The sequence below is a fragment of the Musca autumnalis genome, unplaced genomic scaffold (assembly GCF_047663935.1).
Source record: "Musca autumnalis isolate F117 unplaced genomic scaffold, ASM4766393v1 scaffold_4, whole genome shotgun sequence".
In the NCBI taxonomy this organism is placed as follows: Eukaryota; Metazoa; Arthropoda; class Insecta; order Diptera; family Muscidae; genus Musca; species Musca autumnalis.
The window spans coordinates 230,756,856-230,774,111 of NW_027411977.1; the positions used below are offsets into that span (position 1 = coordinate 230,756,856).

The 17,256-nt window shown below is 34.4% G+C and overlaps 1 protein-coding gene across 2 annotated transcripts in view; it reads right to left on the minus strand.

The window, feature by feature from the left end:
* bbg (PDZ domain-containing protein big bang) overlaps positions 1 to 17,256 on the minus strand; it is a 537,119-nt gene that overhangs the window by 282,345 nt on the left and 237,518 nt on the right. The gene's annotated exons all lie outside the window — the stretch shown is intronic.

The following is a 17,256-nucleotide window of genomic DNA, read 5'->3' on the forward strand; positions in this document are numbered from 1 at the left end:
ACTGACAACATCAGCCGTGGTAGTCGAGAGGCAACAGCTCTAGAACCAACTACCCAGCAGCAGCCAGCCAGTCAGTTAGTTAGTCATTCAACGAAACAAAAAGAAGTCTTAAGAATGCAATTCAACATAGAATCAATGACGATGATGATGACGACAAACAGCTTGCTTAACATACTGGTTAGAGAGCCGGAGCCAGAGTCCATCACTTTGCCACCATCACCACCAGGTAGAATAGAATTTATAATCATTGGGAGACAGTGGGATGAAAAAATAGTTGAGAAAGATGAAGGTAAAGGAAATACACTAATTTTACTTATTGGGTGAATGGTGCGTATAAGTAGCGTCACTACTCATACGCCACCGTGAACACTGCAATTTTTAAGAATGTATTTTTTGAGTCCCAGAAAAATATTTTTTAAGAAAACCACGTCTTGCGGAGGCATAGACAAATATTCTTTAAGAAATCCGCGTCTTTGGAGACCTAGAAAAATATTCTTTAAGAATTTCATGCCTTCCACAGACCTAGAAAATAATTCTTTAAGGAATCCACGTCCTGAGGAGACCTAGAAAAATATTCTTTAAGGAATCCACGTCCTGAGGAGACCTAGAAAAATATTCTTTAAGAAATCCACGCCTTGGGGAGGCCTAGAAAAATATTCTTTAAGAAATCCACGCCTTGAGGAGGCCTAGAAATATATTCTTCAAGAAATGCATGCCTTCCACAGACCTAGAAAAATATTCTTTAAGAAATCCACGTGTTGAAGAGGCCTAGAAATATATTCTTCAAGAAATTCATGCCTTCCACAGACCTAGAAAAAAATTCTTTAAGAAATAGACGTCTTGCTGAGGCCTAGAAAAAAATTCTTTAAGAAATCCACGTCTTGCAGAGGCCTAGAAAAAAATTCTTTAAGAAATTCACGTCTTGCAGAGACCTAGAAAAAAAATTCTTTAAGAAATCCACGTCTTGCAGAGGCCCAGAAAAAATTGTTTAAGAAATCCACGTCTTGCAGAGACCAAGAAAAATATTCTTTAAGAAATCCACGTCTTGCAGAGGTCTAGAAAAATATTCTTCAAGAAATTCATGCCTTCCACAGACCTAGAAAATATTCTTTACAAAATTCACGTCTTGAGGAGGCCTAGAAAAATATTCTTTAAGAAATCCACGTCTTGTAGAGGCCTAGAAAAATATTCTTTTAGATATCCACGTTGTACATAGGCCTAGAAAAATATTCCTTAATAAATCCACATTTTGTGGGGAGACTCACCAAATGAAGGTCCTAATTATATACATTATTACTCGGGAAACATACCTGAAAAGAAAAAAATACAAATTAGAATCAGAATTTGGAATAATGTTTTTAAGTGATATACAATTGTATATTGTTACGTATAAGTGACTCTAAGTGATATTTGTGGCGTATAAGTAATGACAGCAGTCATACGCCACCCTATGGGAGACAATGAGGCAGGATTTTAAAAATATATTTTAGAGAGTTTTGCGGGCTTTAATCCACGTAGCCTTCCATTGGGCCTTTGAAAATATTCTTAAAAAACTCCACGTTTTGAGGGCTTGGAATGCCTAGAAAGTATTATTCAAAAAATGCACATTTTCTGGCCTTGGGAGGCGTAGAAAAATTTCATTTAAAAATCCACGTTTTGTGGAAATGGAAGGCCCATAAAAATTCATTTAAAAATCCACATTTTTGGTCTTTGGATGTCCTCCAAATATTTTTTAAAAAATCCACGTTTTGTGGAAATGGGAGGCCCATAAAAATTCATTTTAAAATCCACATTTTTGGTCTTTGGATGTCCTCCAAATATTTTTTTAAAAAATCCACGTTTTGTGGGAATGGGAGGCCCATAAAAATTCATTTAAAAATCCACATTTTTGGTCTTTGGAAGTCCTCCAAATATTTTTTTAAAAAATCCACGTTTTGCGGAAATGGGAGGCCCATAAAAATTCATTTAAAAATCCACATTTTTGGTCTTTGGATGTCCTCCAAATATTTTTTAAAAAAATCCACGTTTTGGTGCCTTGGTAGGGCCACAAAAATGTCAGTTAAAAATCCACGTTTTGGGGCCTTGGTAGGGCCACACAAATTTCATTAAAAAATCCACGTTTTGGGGCCTTGGTAGGGCCACAAAAATGTCATTTAAAAATCCACGTTTTCTGACCTTTCAAGGGCCACAAAAATTTCATTTAAAAATCCACGTTTTCTGACCTTTCAAGGGCCACAAAAATTTCATTTAAAAATCCACGTTTTGTGGCCTTGGATGGGTCACAAAAATTTCATTTAAAAATCCACGTTTTGTGGCCTTGGATGGGTCACAAAAATTTCATTTAAAAATCCACGTTTTGTGGCCTTGGATGGGTCACAAAAATTTCATTTAAAAATCCACGTTTTGTGGCCTTGGATGGGTCACAAAAATTTCATTTAAAAATCCACGTTTTGTGGCCTTGGATGGGTCACAAAAATTTCATTTAAAAATCCACGTTTTGTGGCCTTGGATGGGTCACAAAAATTTCATTTAAAAATCCACGTTTTGTGGCCTTGGATGGGTCACAAAAATTTCATTTAAAAATCCACGTTTTGTGGCCTTGGATGGGTCACAAAAATTTCATTTAAAAATCCACGTTTTGTGGCCTTGGATGGGTCACAAAAATTTCATTTAAAAATCCACGTTTTGTGGCCTTGGATGGGTCACAAAAATTTCATTTAAAAATCCACGTTTTGTGGCCTTGGATGGGTCACAAAAATTTCATTTAAAAATCCACGTTTTGTGGCCTTGGATGGGTCACAACAATTTCATTTAAAAATCCACGTTTTGTGGCCTTGGTAGGGCCACAAAATTTTCATTTAAAAATCCACGTTTTGTGGCCTTGGATGGGTCACAAAAATTTCATTTAAAAATCCACGTTTTGTGGCCTTGGATGGGTCACAAAAATTTCATTTAAAAATCCACGTTTTGTGGCCTTGGATGGGTCACAAAAATTTCATTTAAAAATCCACGTTTTGTGGCCTTGGATGGGTCACAAAAATTTCATTTAAAAATCCACGTTTTGTGGGCTTGGTAGGGCCACAAAAATTTCATTTAAAAATCCACGTTTTGTGGCCTTGGTAGGGCCACAAAAATTTCATTTAAAAATCCACGTTTTGTGGCCTTGGTAGGGCCACAAAAATTTCATTTAAAAATCCACGTTTTGTGGCCTTGGTAGAGCCACAAAAATTTCATTTAAAAATCCACGTTTTGGGGCCTTGGTAGGGCCACAAAAATTTAATTTAAAAATCCACGTTTTGGGGCCTTGGTAGGGCCACAAAAATTTCATTTAAAAATCCACGTTTTGGGGCTTGGAAGGGCCACAAAAAGTTCGTTTAAAAATCAACGTCTTGTAGCTTTGGCATGCCCACAAAAGTTTCATTTAAAAAATTCACGTTTGGTGGGCTTGGTAGGTCATTTCATATTCTTTGAAAACGGGCTTCTTCTATTGGCAATTTCTGAAAAAGGGATCTTCTAATTGTCTTCAATGGACAGAAGACACTCCGAAGGTCTTTTATAGTCCTTTTAAATCTATTTCATAGATAGAAGACCTTCTAAAGTTCTTCTATGTATAGATGAACCTCTAAGGACAGAAGACCTTCTAAATGACAGAAGACCATCTAAAGGACAGAATATCTGCTAAAGGTCTTACATGGACCGAGGACATTCTTCGAAAAAAAAAAAATATTTAAAAGTCCACTTAGCCTCCAATGGGACGAAAAAATATTTTAAAGTCCTTTAAAGGTCGAAAAAATATTTAAAAGTCTACGTAGCCCCCAAGGCGTCGAAAAACAAAGGGTTGAAAAAAAAAATATTTTGAAAATCCATATAGCCTCCATGGAGCCAAAAAAAGTATTTAAAAAGGGTTGGAAAAATTACTTTAAAAATCCACGTAGCCTCCAAGGGGGCCGAAAAGAAATATTTAAAAAATCCACAGGGTCGAAAAAAATATTTAAAAGGGTCGAAGAAATTAATTTAAAAATTCACGTCGGCTCCAAAGGGTCAAATGGTCAAAAAATGTATAAAACATCCACGTAGCTTCTATTAGGTCGAAACAAATATTTAAAAAATCCACGTAGCCTACAAAGGGTCGAAAAAATATTTAAAAAATCCACGTAGCCTGCAAAGGGTCGAAAAAAATATTTGAAAAATCCACGTAGCCTGCAAAGGGTCGAAAAAAAAAACATATAAAAAATCGACGTAGCCTGCAAAGGGTCGAAAATTTTATTTAAAAATCCACGTAGCCTGCAAATGGTCGAAAAATTTATTTAAAAAAATCCACGTAGCCTGCATAGGGTCGAAAAATTTATTTAAAAAATCCACGTAGCCTCCATTAGGTAGAAAAAATTATTTAAAAAATCCACGTAGCCTGTAAAGGGTCGAAAAAAATATTTAAAAAATCCACGTAGCCTGTAAAGGGTCGAAAAAAATATTTAAAAAATCCACGTAGCCTGTAAAGGGTCGAAAAAAATATTTAAAAAATCCACGTAGCCTGTAAAGGGTCGAAAAAAATATTTTAAAAATCCACGTAGCCTCTAAAGGGTCAAAAAAATATTTAAAAAATCCACGTAGCCTGTAAAGGGTCGAAAAAAATATTTAAAAAATCCAGGTACCTCCATTAATTTGAAAAAAATATTTAAAAAATCCACGTAGCCTGTAAAGGGTCGAAAAAAATATTTAAAAAATCCACGTAGCCTGTAAAGGGTCGAAAAAAGTATTTAAAAAATCCACGTAGCCTGTAAAGGGTCGAAAAAAATATTTAAAAAATCCAGGTACCTCCATTAATTTGAAAAAAATATTTAAAAAATCCACGTAGCCTGTAAAGGGTCGAAAAAAATATTTAAAAAATCCACGTAGCCTGTAAAGGGTCGAAAAAAATATTTAAAAAATCCACGTAGCCTCCATTAATTCGAAAAAATATTTAAAAAAAAATCCACGTAGCCTGTAAAGGGTCGAAAAAAATATTTAAAAAATTCTAAGGGCCGAAAAAAATTATTTAAAAAATCCACGTAGCCTCCATTGGGTCGAAAAAATTATTTAAAAAAACCACGTAGCATCCATTGGTTCGAAAAAATTATTTAAAAAATTCAAAGGGTCGAAAAATTATTTAAAAAATCCATAGGCCTCCAAAGGCTATTTCGTTTTGTGGCCTTAATGGCCTGCAAATATATTCGTTTTAGTGGCGTATAAGTAACGACAGCATTTATTCGCCACCGAGCAACCCCTTAATATAAACCAATTATAATTAAAACTTTGGTTTATATCGTTTGAAATACAATCGAAAGAATAATTTTGGAAGCAAATCTGTCGGAAAAAATGTTGAATTTTTGTTCATAATTTTTTTAACCCTTTTTTAATGTCTCTCCCCACTGTCGCTTCATACTTCTTCGACTACTTTAAATCACAGCAACGCTTAGAACTGTATTCCAGGTTTTTTGTGTTTTTGTTTCCCTCCATGATGGTTCATGCTAAGCTAAACAAATCAGTTATTCAAACATATACGCAATACTTGTTTTCTCAAAATGAAAAAAAAAAAAATCTTCAGCATCATCGTCATCTGGTGATGAGGTGAGGCGGCTGCTGCTGCTGCAACATAAGGCAGCTCCATAAAACCAAAACAACAACAAAATCCTGACACAGCTTAAAAAGATCGACCAGAAAGGGAAAATCACCGTTGGCATATTGCGGTACATTTGATTATGTTTTTGAAAATGGACAACAACACCAACAACAAAGAATAACAACACTAAAACTAAAGAGAATCTGGTAATAACACCAATGAACAACAAACTGCATATGGTAATGCTACAGTAAGCAGCAGCACCAACAACCGGCTAAGGAGACCGACCAAAAAGCAACGGTACAGACAACCAAACCGAGGAGGACAGTCAGAAAGTCTGTTAGTTAGACATAAAGACATACATTGATTCGTGGAACTAGAATTGTACTTTTTTGGGTTTTTTTGTTTGTGTTCTATGCTGAGAAAGCTGAAATTACACATGTCCGAAAAAAAGCCAAGAAAAGAAGAAAGGAATACGATTAGAATTTTGCAGAAAATCTAACAGGAATAACAACACCAGCACCAACAAAAACACAACACTAGTGCGACAACAAAAACTTGGTGTAGGACTTGATTTAAGAGGAAGAAGATGTACCTAAAAATGGCTATACGAACCAACCGAACCAAAACAACAACAACGTGCCACAAATAATGTTTTTGTTGGTAGTTGGTTCAGAGCAATCATGTATGCATGCCGGCTTTGGCATTTGGCTGACGACGATGATGACGATTTCATGTTGCGCCATTTGTAACATCTTGGCAATCTCCCTCTACAAATACCGGCTAGGCTTGGTAGATAGATGGAAGCAGAAGATTTAAGCCTGATTTCAAAGATGGTCGGGTAATGCTTGGTTGCATCATAAGTTCGAATTACGGTATTTCTGGCAAACATATTGCCTCACTGGCTTTCCGAAGAAAAATTATACATTTGTTTTTTTTTGCTACGTAGTTGGCATTGCCATAGAAATTGATTTTCTGGCAAATATTATGTTCCCCCATCCTCCTCATATGGTAAAATGGTTCTGCTTGAATGCCACATCTAGTGAAGAAGTGAAAGACTGCTGCATGATATTAAAGAAGTATAGGTCTTTGGTCTAACTGTCCACAGTGTGCCCTGGGGGAGCTTAAGAAGATTAAATGTTTTGTTTATTTGTGAAAGTCGAAATTGAATAAGAACAGAAAGAAGATAGGAGGTGATTTGCAGGGTGAATTATGAAATTTAAATTGTAATTTCAGCCGCAGATGGGAGAGCAAGGTTCTATAACCATACATTTGGCAACATTTTGTGATAATATTTCAGCAATTTCTCATAAAATAAGACAATTTTTAGAATTTGCACCTTATGGCGTATAAGTAGTGACAGTAGTTATACGCCACCTATGTCAAAGATTATAAAAACAGGACCTAAGAGGTCTTAAATTTTATTTGGTTTGGATTTTTTAAGGACATTTCTAGGCCATAGAACTTGGATTTTTTAAAGAATAATTGCTAGGCCATTCAAGGCACCTAAACGTGGAATTTTTAAATGAAATTTTTGTGGGCTTTCGAAGGCCAGAAACGTGGATTTTTAAATAAAATTTTTGTCGGCTTTCAAAGGCCAGAAACGTGGATTTTTAAATAAAATTTTTGTCGGGTTTCAAAGGCCACAAAACGTGGATTTTTAAATAAAATGTTTGTCGGCTTTCAAAGGCCACAAAACATGGATTTTTAAATAAAATTTTTGTCGGATTTCAAAGGCCACCAAACGTGGATTTTTAAATAAAATTTTTGTGGGCCTTTAAAGTCCACAAAACTTGGATTTTTAAATAAAATTTTTGTGGGCCTTTAAAGGCCACAAAACGTGGATTTTTAAATAAAATTTGGGTGGGCCCTTCAAGGCCACACAACGTGGATTTTTAAATAACATTTTTATGGGCCTTCAAAGGCCACAAAACGTGGATTTTTAAATAAAATTTTGTGGGCCTTTAAAGGCCACAAAACGTGGATTTTTAAATAAAATTTTTGTGAGCCTTCAAAGGCCACAAAACGTGGATTTTTAAATAAAATTTTGTGGGCCTTTAAAGGCCACAAAACGTGGATTTTTAAATAAAATTTGGGTGGGCCCTTCAAGGCCACACAACGTGGATTTTTAAATAAAATTTTTGTGGTCCTTCAATGGCCACAAAACGTGGATTTTTAAATGAAAATTTTTTGAGCCTTCCAAGGCCACAAAACGTGGATTTTTAAATGAGATTTTTGTGAGCCTTCCAAGGCCACAAAACGTAGATTTTTAAATGAGATTTTTGTGAGCCTTCCAAGGCCACAAAAGTGGATTTTTAAATGAAATTTTTGTGATCCTTCCAAGGCCACAAAACGTGGATTTTTAAATGAAATTTTTGTGAGCCTTCCAAGGCCACAAAACGTGAATTTTTAAATAAAATTTTTGTGAGCCTTCCAAGGCCACAAAACGTGAATTTTTAAATAAAATTTTTGTGGGCCTTCTAAGGCCACAAAACGCGGATTTTTAAATAAAATTTTTGTTGGCCTTCTAAGGCCACAAAACGGGGATTTTTAAATTAATTTTTTTTGGGCCTTCAAAGGCCACAAAACGTGGATTTTTTAAAGAATATTTTGTAGGTCTTCTAAGGCCACAAAACGTGGATTTTTAAATAAAATTTTTGTGGTCCTTCAATGGCCACAAAACGTGGATTTTTAAATGAAAATTTTTTGAGCCTTCCAAGGCCACAAAACGTGGATTTTTAAATGAGATTTTTGTGAGCCTTCCAAGGCCACAAAACGTGGATTTTTGAATGACATTTTTGTGAGCCTTCTAAGGCCACAAAACGTGGATTTTTAAATGAAATTTTTGTGAGCCTTCCAAGGCCACAAAACGTGGATTTTTAAATGAAATTGTTGTGAGCCTTCCAAGGCCACAAAACGTGGATTTTTAAATGAAATTTTTGTGAGCCTTCCAAGGCCACAAAACGTGGATTTTTAAATGAAATTTTTGTGAGCCTTCCAAGGCCACAAAACGTGGATTTTTAAATGAAATTTTTGTGAGCCTTCCAAGTCCACAAAACGTGGATTTTTAAATGAAATTTTTGTGAGCCTTCCAAGGCCACAAAACGTGGATTTTTAAATGAAATTTTTGTGAGCCTTCCAAGGCCACAAAACGTGGATTTTTAAATGAAATTTTTGTGAGCCTTCCAAGGCCACAAAACGTGGATTTTTAAATGAAATTTTTGTGAGCCTTCCAAGGCCACAAAACGTGGATTTTTAAATGAAATTTTTGTGAGCCTTCCAAGGCCACAAAACGTGGATTTTTAAATGAAATTTTTGTGAGCCTTCCAAGGCCACAAAACGTGGATTTTTAAATGAAATTTTTGTGAGCCTTCCAAGGCCACAAAACGTGGATTTTTAAATGAAATTTTTGTGAGGCTTCCAAGGCCACAAAACGTGGATTTTTAAATGAAATTTTTGTGAGCCTTCCAAGGCCACAAAACGTGGATTTTTAAATGAAATTTTTGTGAGCCTTCCAAGGCCACAAAACGTGGATTTTTAAATAACAGTTTTGTGGGCCTTCATAGGCCACAAAACGTGGATTTTTAAATAACAGTTTTGTGGGCCTTCAAAGGCCACAAAACGTGGATTTTTAAATAACAGTTTTGTGGGCCTTCAAAGGCCACAAAACGTGGATTTTTAAATAACAGTTTTGTGGGCCTTCAAAGGTCACAAAACGTGGATTTTTAAATAACAGTTTTGTGGGCCTTCAATGGCCACAAAACGTGGATTTTTAAATAACAGTTTTGTGGGCCTTCAAAGGCCACAAAACGTGGATTTTTAAATAACAGTTTTGTGGGCCTTCAAAGGCCACAAAACGTGGATTTTTAAATAACAGTTTTGTGGGCCTTCAAAGGCCACAAAACGTGGATTTTTAAATGAAATTTTTGTGAGCCTTCCAAGGCCACAAAACGTGGATTTTTAAACGAAATTTTTGTGAGCCTTCCATGGCCACAAAACGTGGATTTTTAAATGAAATTTTTGTGAGCCTTCCAAGGCCACAAAACGTGGATTTTTAAATGAAATTTTTGTGAGCCTTCCAAGGCCACAAAACGTGGCTTTTTAAATGAAATTTTTGTGAGCCCTCCAAGGCCACAAAACGTGGATTTTTAAATGAAATTTTTGTGAGACTTCCAAGGCCACAAAACGTGGATTTTTAAATGAAATTTTTGTGAGACTTCCAAGGCCACAAAACGTGGATTTTTAAATGAAATTTTTGTGAGCCTTCCAAGGCCACAAAACGTGGATTTTTAAATGAAATTTTTGTGAGCCTTCCAAGGCCACAAAACGTGGATTTTTAAATGAAATTTTTGTGATCCTTCCAAGGCCACAAAACGTGGATTTTTAAATGAAATTTTTGTGAGCCTTCCAAGGCCACAAAACGTGAATTTTTAAATAAAATTTTTGTGGGCCTTCTAAGGCCACAAAACGCGGATTTTTAAATAAAATTTTTGTTGGCCTTCTAAGGCCACAAAACGGGGATTTTTAAATTAATTTTTTTTGGGCCTTCAAAGGCCACAAAACGTGGATTTTTTAAAGAATATTTTGTAGGTCTTCTAAGGCCACAAAACGTGGATTTTTAAATAAAATTTTTGTGGTCCTTCAATGGCCACAAAACGTGGATTTTTAAATGAAAATTTTTTGAGCCTTCCAAGGCCACAAAACGTGGATTTTTAAATGAGATTTTTGTGAGCCTTCCAAGGCCACAAAACGTGGATTTTTGAATGACATTTTTGTGAGCCTTCTAAGGCCACAAAACGTGGATTTTTAAATGAAATTTTTGTGAGCCTTCCAAGGCCACAAAACGTGGATTTTTAAATGAAATTGTTGTGAGCCTTCCAAGGCCACAAAACGTGGATTTTTAAATGAAATTTTTGTGAGCCTTCCAAGGCCACAAAACGTGGATTTTTAAATGAAATTTTTGTGAGCCTTCCAAGGCCACAAAACGTGGATTTTTAAATGAAATTTTTGTGAGCCTTCCAAGGCCACAAAACGTGGATTTTTAAATGAAATTTTTGTGAGCCTTCCAAGGCCACAAAACGTGGATTTTTAAATGAAATTTTTGTGAGCCTTCCAAGGCCACAAAACGTGGATTTTTAAATGAAATTTTTGTGAGCCTTCCAAGGCCACAAAACGTGGATTTTTAAATGAAATTTTTGTGAGCCTTCCAAGGCCACAAAACGTGGATTTTTAAATGAAATTTTTGTGAGCCTTCCAAGGCCACAAAACGTGGATTTTTAAATGAAATTTTTGTGAGCCTTCCAAGGCCACAAAACGTGGATTTTTAAATGAAATTTTTGTGAGCCTTCCAAGGCCACAAAACGTGGATTTTTAAATGAAATTTTTGTGAGCCTTCCAAGGCCACAAAACGTGGATTTTTAAATGAAATTTTTGTGAGCCTTCCAAGGCCACAAAACGTGGATTTTTAAATGAAATTTTTGTGAGCCTTCCAAGGCCACAAAACGTGGATTTTTAAATAACAGTTTTGTGGGCCTTCAAAGGCCACAAAACGTGGATTTTTAAATAACAGTTTTGTGGGCCTTCAAAGGCCACAAAACGTGGATTTTTAAATAACAGTTTTGTGGGCCTTCAAAGGTCACAAAACGTGGATTTTTAAATAACAGTTTTGTGGGCCTTCAATGGCCACAAAACGTGGATTTTTAAATAACAGTTTTGTGGGCCTTCAAAGGCCACAAAACGTGGATTTTTAAATAACAGTTTTGTGGGCCTTCAAAGGCCACAAAACGTGGATTTTTAAATAACAGTTTTGTGGGCCTTCAAAGGCCACAAAACGTGGATTTTTAAATAACAGTTTTGTGGGCCTTCAAAGGCCACAAAACGTGGATTTTTAAATGAAATTTTTGTGAGCCTTCCAAGGCCACAAAACGTGGATTTTTAAACGAAATTTTTGTGAGCCTTCCAAGGCCACAAAACGTGGATTTTTAAATGAAATTTTTGTGAGCCTTCCAAGGCCACAAAACGTGGATTTTTAAATGAAATTTTTGTGAGCCTTCCAAGGCCACAAAACGTGGCTTTTTAAATGAAATTTTTGTGAGCCCTCCAAGGCCACAAAACGTGGATTTTTAAATGAAATTTTTGTGAGACTTCCAAGGCCACAAAACGTGGATTTTTAAATGAAATTTTTGTGAGACTTCCAAGGCCACAAAACGTGGATTTTTAAATGAAATTTTTGTGAGCCTTCCAAGGCCACAAAACGTGGATTTTTAAATGAAATTTTTGTGAGCCCTCCAAGGCCACAAAACGTGGATTTTTAAATGAAATTTTTGTGAGCCTTCCAAGGCCACAAAACGTGGATTTTTAAATGAAATTTTTGTGAGCCTTCCAAGGCCACAAAACGTGGATTTTTAAATGAAATTTTTGTGAGCCTTCCAAGGCCACAAAACGTGGATTTTTAAATGAAATTTTTGTGAGCCTTCCAAGGCCACAAAACGTGGATTTTTAAATGAAATTTTTGTGAGCCTTCCAAGGCCACAAAACGTGGATTTTTAAATGAAATTTTTGTGAGCCTTCCAAGGCCACAAAACGTGGATTTTTAAATGAAATTTTTGTGAGCCTTCCAAGGCCACAAAACGTGGATTTTTAAATGAAATTTTTGTGAGCCTTCCAAGGCCACAAAACGTGGATTTTTAAATGAAATTTTTGTGAGCCTTCCAAGGCCACAAAACGTGGATTTTTAAATGAAATTTTTGTGAGCCTTCCAAGGCCACAAAACGTGGATTTTTAAATGAAATTTTTGTGAGCCTTCCAAGGCCACAAAACGTGGATTTTTAAATGAAATTTTTGTGAGCCTTCCAAGGCCACAAAACGTGGATTTTTAAATGAAATTTTTGTGAGTCTTCCAAGGCCACAAAACGTGGATTTTTAAATGAAATTTTTGTGAGCCTTCCAAGGCCACAAAACGTGGATTTTTAAATGAAATTTTTGTGAGCCTTCCAAGGCCACAAAACGTGGATTTTTAAATGAAATTTTTGTGAGCCTTCCAAGGCCACAAAACGTGGATTTTTAAATGAAATTTTTGTGAGCCTTCCAAGGCCACAAAACGTGGATTTTTAAATGAAATTTTTGTGAGCCTTCCAAGGCCACAAAACGTGGATTTTTAAATGAAATTTTTGTGAGCCTTCCAAGGCCACAAAACGTGGATTTTTAAATGAAATTTTTGTGAGCCTTCCAAGGCCACAAAACGTGGATTTTTAAATGAAATTTTTGTGAGCCTTCCAAGGCCACAAAACGTATTTTTGCTACCAACCATAGTTTTATTAGAGAATATTTTTAAAGGCAATAATAATATTTACGTGGGCTACTGCGGCGTATAAGTGGTGACAGTAGTCATACGCCACGCTATGACATATACATTTTTTGAGATGTGGAGACTAGGGTTATGACTTTTTGGCATTTTTCCTCAAAAATGATTTCCTGTAGCAGGGATGAATGAACTTTTGCCTATTAATCATTATGCTATCGTTTATTCCATTGAAATATAAAAAAAGTTCACGCACAAATCGATTTTAAAAAAATAATTTTTTGAAAAAATATATGAAATGAAAAAAAAAATTTTTTTCAAAAAATAATTTTTTGTTGCGCAAATTAATAAATATAAGCCTACTAATAACTATAATAACGTTTATTTCATTCAAATATAAAAAAGTCGCGAAAAAAGTCACTTTAAAAAAATTTTAAATTTTTTGTTTTTTGTTAAAAAATTATATTTTTGAATCAAAGCGTTTACGACATTTTTACGATTCTCAAAATTGAAGAAAACTAGTGAGAAATAAATTTTATGTCATTTTAATTATCTTATGTGGCTCTAAAGTTTATTTTCAATTATATATCTGTTTTCAGTCACTTCAAAAAAGTGTCCATAATTTTGATAAATTCAGATTTTAAAATAATTTTGTGCGTGAGGTTTTTTCACCGAATCACCTTATAATTAAGATTTTATGTAATCTTATGGCAAAACTCATCACGCTATGATACAGGGATATGAGGTTGTAAAAAAGTCATAACCCTAGTGGAGACACTAAATAATACATTTCTAAAGAATATTTGCGAATATTAAGATTTAATTTATGCTTCCGATTTTTTTATTTTTTGTTTTAAGACTTCTCAAAGTATTAAGGAATATTTTTCTAGGCCTCCACAAATCTGGCTTTCTTACAAAATATTTTTCTAGGAATCCTCAAGTCGTGAATTTCTTTCGGAATATTTGTTTAGGCATCCTCAAGACGTGGAGTTCTTCCGGAATATTTGTCTAGACATCCTCAAGACGTGGATTTCTTAAAGAGTATTTTTCTAGCAATCCAATATTAAAGAATATATTTTTAGGAATCCTCAAGACGTGGATTTCTTAAAGAATATTTTTCTATGAATCCTCAAGACGTGGATTTCTTAAAGAATATTTTTCTAAGAATCCTCAAGACGTGGATTTCTTAAAGAATATTTTTCTAAGAATCCTCAAGATGGGGATTTCTTAAAGAATATTTTTCAAGGCATCCACAAGATGGGGATTTCTTAAAGAATATTTTTCAAGGCATCCACAAGACGTGGATTTCTTAAAGAATATTTTTCTAAGAATCCTCAAGACGTGGATTTCTTAAAGAATATTTTTCTAGGCCTCCACAAGACGTGGATTTCTTAAAGAATATTTTTCTAAGAATCCTCAAGACGTGGATTTCTTAAAGAATATTTTTCTAAGAATCCTCAAGACGTGGATTGTTTAAAGGTTTATTTGTTCCAAATCTTCTGGTCTCTAGTTATATGGTGTCGTATAACTACTGACACTACTTATACGCCAAGTTGTACATGGTCAAAAATTCTTACTAAATCTGTGAAATTATTGAAATCTTCGACCAATTAATTTTTGAAATTTCAAAAAGTCACTAATCATGTCGTAAGTATGTCGTACCTTAACAACACCAATATTTCATTTATGACCTTTGTCCTTTTTTGTCTTGGCCATCCATCAATTATTGCAGCAAATGCATTTTGTAATTTTTAACATTTTGTGGCCTTTAAACTTTTTAATTGAAAATTAGATATTTTTGCTAAATACAGAATGTTCAATAAATTGTGTTCTCGGTGATTAGAAAACAAAAACAACAACAGGCAGTTGTTTGTTATGAACGTTCGCTTGTTGTTGTTTTTGTTGTCATCTCAAATTACTCATAGCCTTGTTGCTTTAAAAATTCTTGACCAGCGACAAATTTCGTTTATGTTAAATGTCAGTTCTTTTTCTATTAAAATATCAGGTAAACGGAGAACTTATTGACCACCCATTTCAATAACAGCAACAACAAAATATTTGCATATTAAACAGCTATACAAAACAATATTTAAAAAAAAAATAAAAATTAAAGAAAAAACATTTCATTAGTCATTTTTTCATAAAGAGAGAAAAAAATATGTGGTCATATGTTATTTATTTCGTTTTACATTTTTTTTTTGTTAAAATTACAAGTATATGGGGGTCCAGCACCATTGTGTTCAATTACAATATTTGTGGCTTGTGCCACACTAAATCTTAGTCATGCAGTCCTGGCCCTCATTGTTGTGTTTTTGTCTATTTTTTTTTCTTGTATCTAAAACCCCTTTAAGGGGTCCACACACCAAGGCCTGTCTGTGTGTTACGTTTATCTCTCTTTTGGGCGTTAGATCTCAAGAAATGGTCAAGTGTGTTTGGAACGTTTGTTACTGTTTGTCATCGCTGCTGCTGCGGCTGCCGCTGTGGTTACCAAATTTGCTGCTTAGCATTTCTTGTCGTGCTCTTGTTGTTGCTGATTAGAAAAACATATTTCATGTCCTTGTAAAACTACATTACCTTTTTGTTCATTCTTGTTTTTTGTTTGCGGTTTTGGTACTTGCAAAAAATAGGCAACCATAAAAAACCTTTGGGGGTTATGTTGTGGCTAACATAGCCTTAGCCTCTGATTTAAAGACTTTCAAAAAAAAAATACATTTTTAGTAAAGCTAATTAATAGCTTTTTCTGTCTAACTCTAGAGCAGAACAAACCAAAAAAATGAGGCTATAGATTTTTATCTTTTGTATTGATTAACAATGGATTTTTAAAGTTATTTTTTCTAAAGTGTGCCACATATCGTTTTTGTTTTGTTTGGTGTGTGTTACAGTTCCATTCATTCCTTCATCCATTCAAGCTGAACTCTTTTGACACTATTTAAAAATTCACAATAAAAACGTGAAGAAGAAAAAACGTGCTTTAAATATTTATTTCTTTCATTTGAAGTAAAAAAGAAATTTAGAGATTTTATCTGGTCGCTGTTGTTCTACAGCAAGACAAATAAGCGGGTAAGTATTAGGGAAGAAGTCTTCATTATGTGGGCAAAGTCTTTTGGGCATGTTGTCCTTAGGGTGATTTGAATATTTTCATTAAATGCTGTTTAATATAAAATGTCAATTTAGGAGTATGAGACCTAAAATAAAATCGTATCTTCTGCAGGCAAACCTGTGCAAAATTCATTCTTAATAAATTGAAATTTATTAGATTTCAAAACAATGAACATTCTTCATAGAAGCTAATTAAAGATGTGGATTACATAGGTGATTTTTAATTAATCCTAGGGTGGCGTATGACCCATGTCGTTACTCATACGCCACTTATACAATATTTAAAAATTGTATTGGCATAGCTTTCAAACAGATTTTTTGACTCCTTTTAGATAAAATCCAGAATATTATTTAATTCTTTATGAAATCCAGCTTTTGTTGAGGCCTAGAAAAATATTGTTTAAGAAAAGGAGGTTTTGTAAAGGCTTAAAATTTTTTTTAAGAAAATGTGGAGGCCTTTGGTTTCCTAGAAATATTCCAGAAGAAATCCACGTCTTGAGGATTCCCAGAAAAATATTCTTTAAGAAATCCACGTCTTGAGGATTCCCAGAAAAATATTCTTTAAGAAATCCACGTCTTGAGGATTCCCAGAAAAATATTCTTTAAGAAATCCACGTCTTGAGGATTCCCAGAAAAATATTCTTTAAGAAATCCACGTCTTGAGGATTCCCAGAAAAATATTCTTTAAGAAATCCACGTCTTGAGGATTCCCAGAAAAATATTCTTTAAGAAATCCACGTCTTGAGGATTCCCAGAAAAATATTCTTTAAGAAATCCACGTCTTGAGGATTCCCAGAAAAATATTCTTTAAGAAATCCACGTCTTGAGGATTCCCAGAAAAATATTCTTTAAGAAATCCACGTCTTGAGGATTCCCAGAAAAATATTCTTTAAGAAATCCACGTCTTGAGGATTCCGAGAAAAATATTCTTTAAGAAATCCACGTCTTGAGGATTCCCAGAAAAATATTCTTTAAGAAATCCACGTCTTGAGGATTCCCAGAAAAATATTCTTTAAGAAATCCACGTCTTGTAGAGGCCTATACAAATATTCTTTAAGAAATCCACATCTTGGGGATTCCTAGAAAAATATTCTTTAAGAAATCCACGTTTTGAGGTTGGCCAGAAAAATATTCTTTAAGTCATCCACGTCTTGAGGTTGGCCAGAAAAATATTCTTTAAGAAATCCACGTCTTGAGGTTGGCCAGAAAAATATTCTTTAAGAACTCCACGTCTTGAGGATGGCCAGAAAACTATACT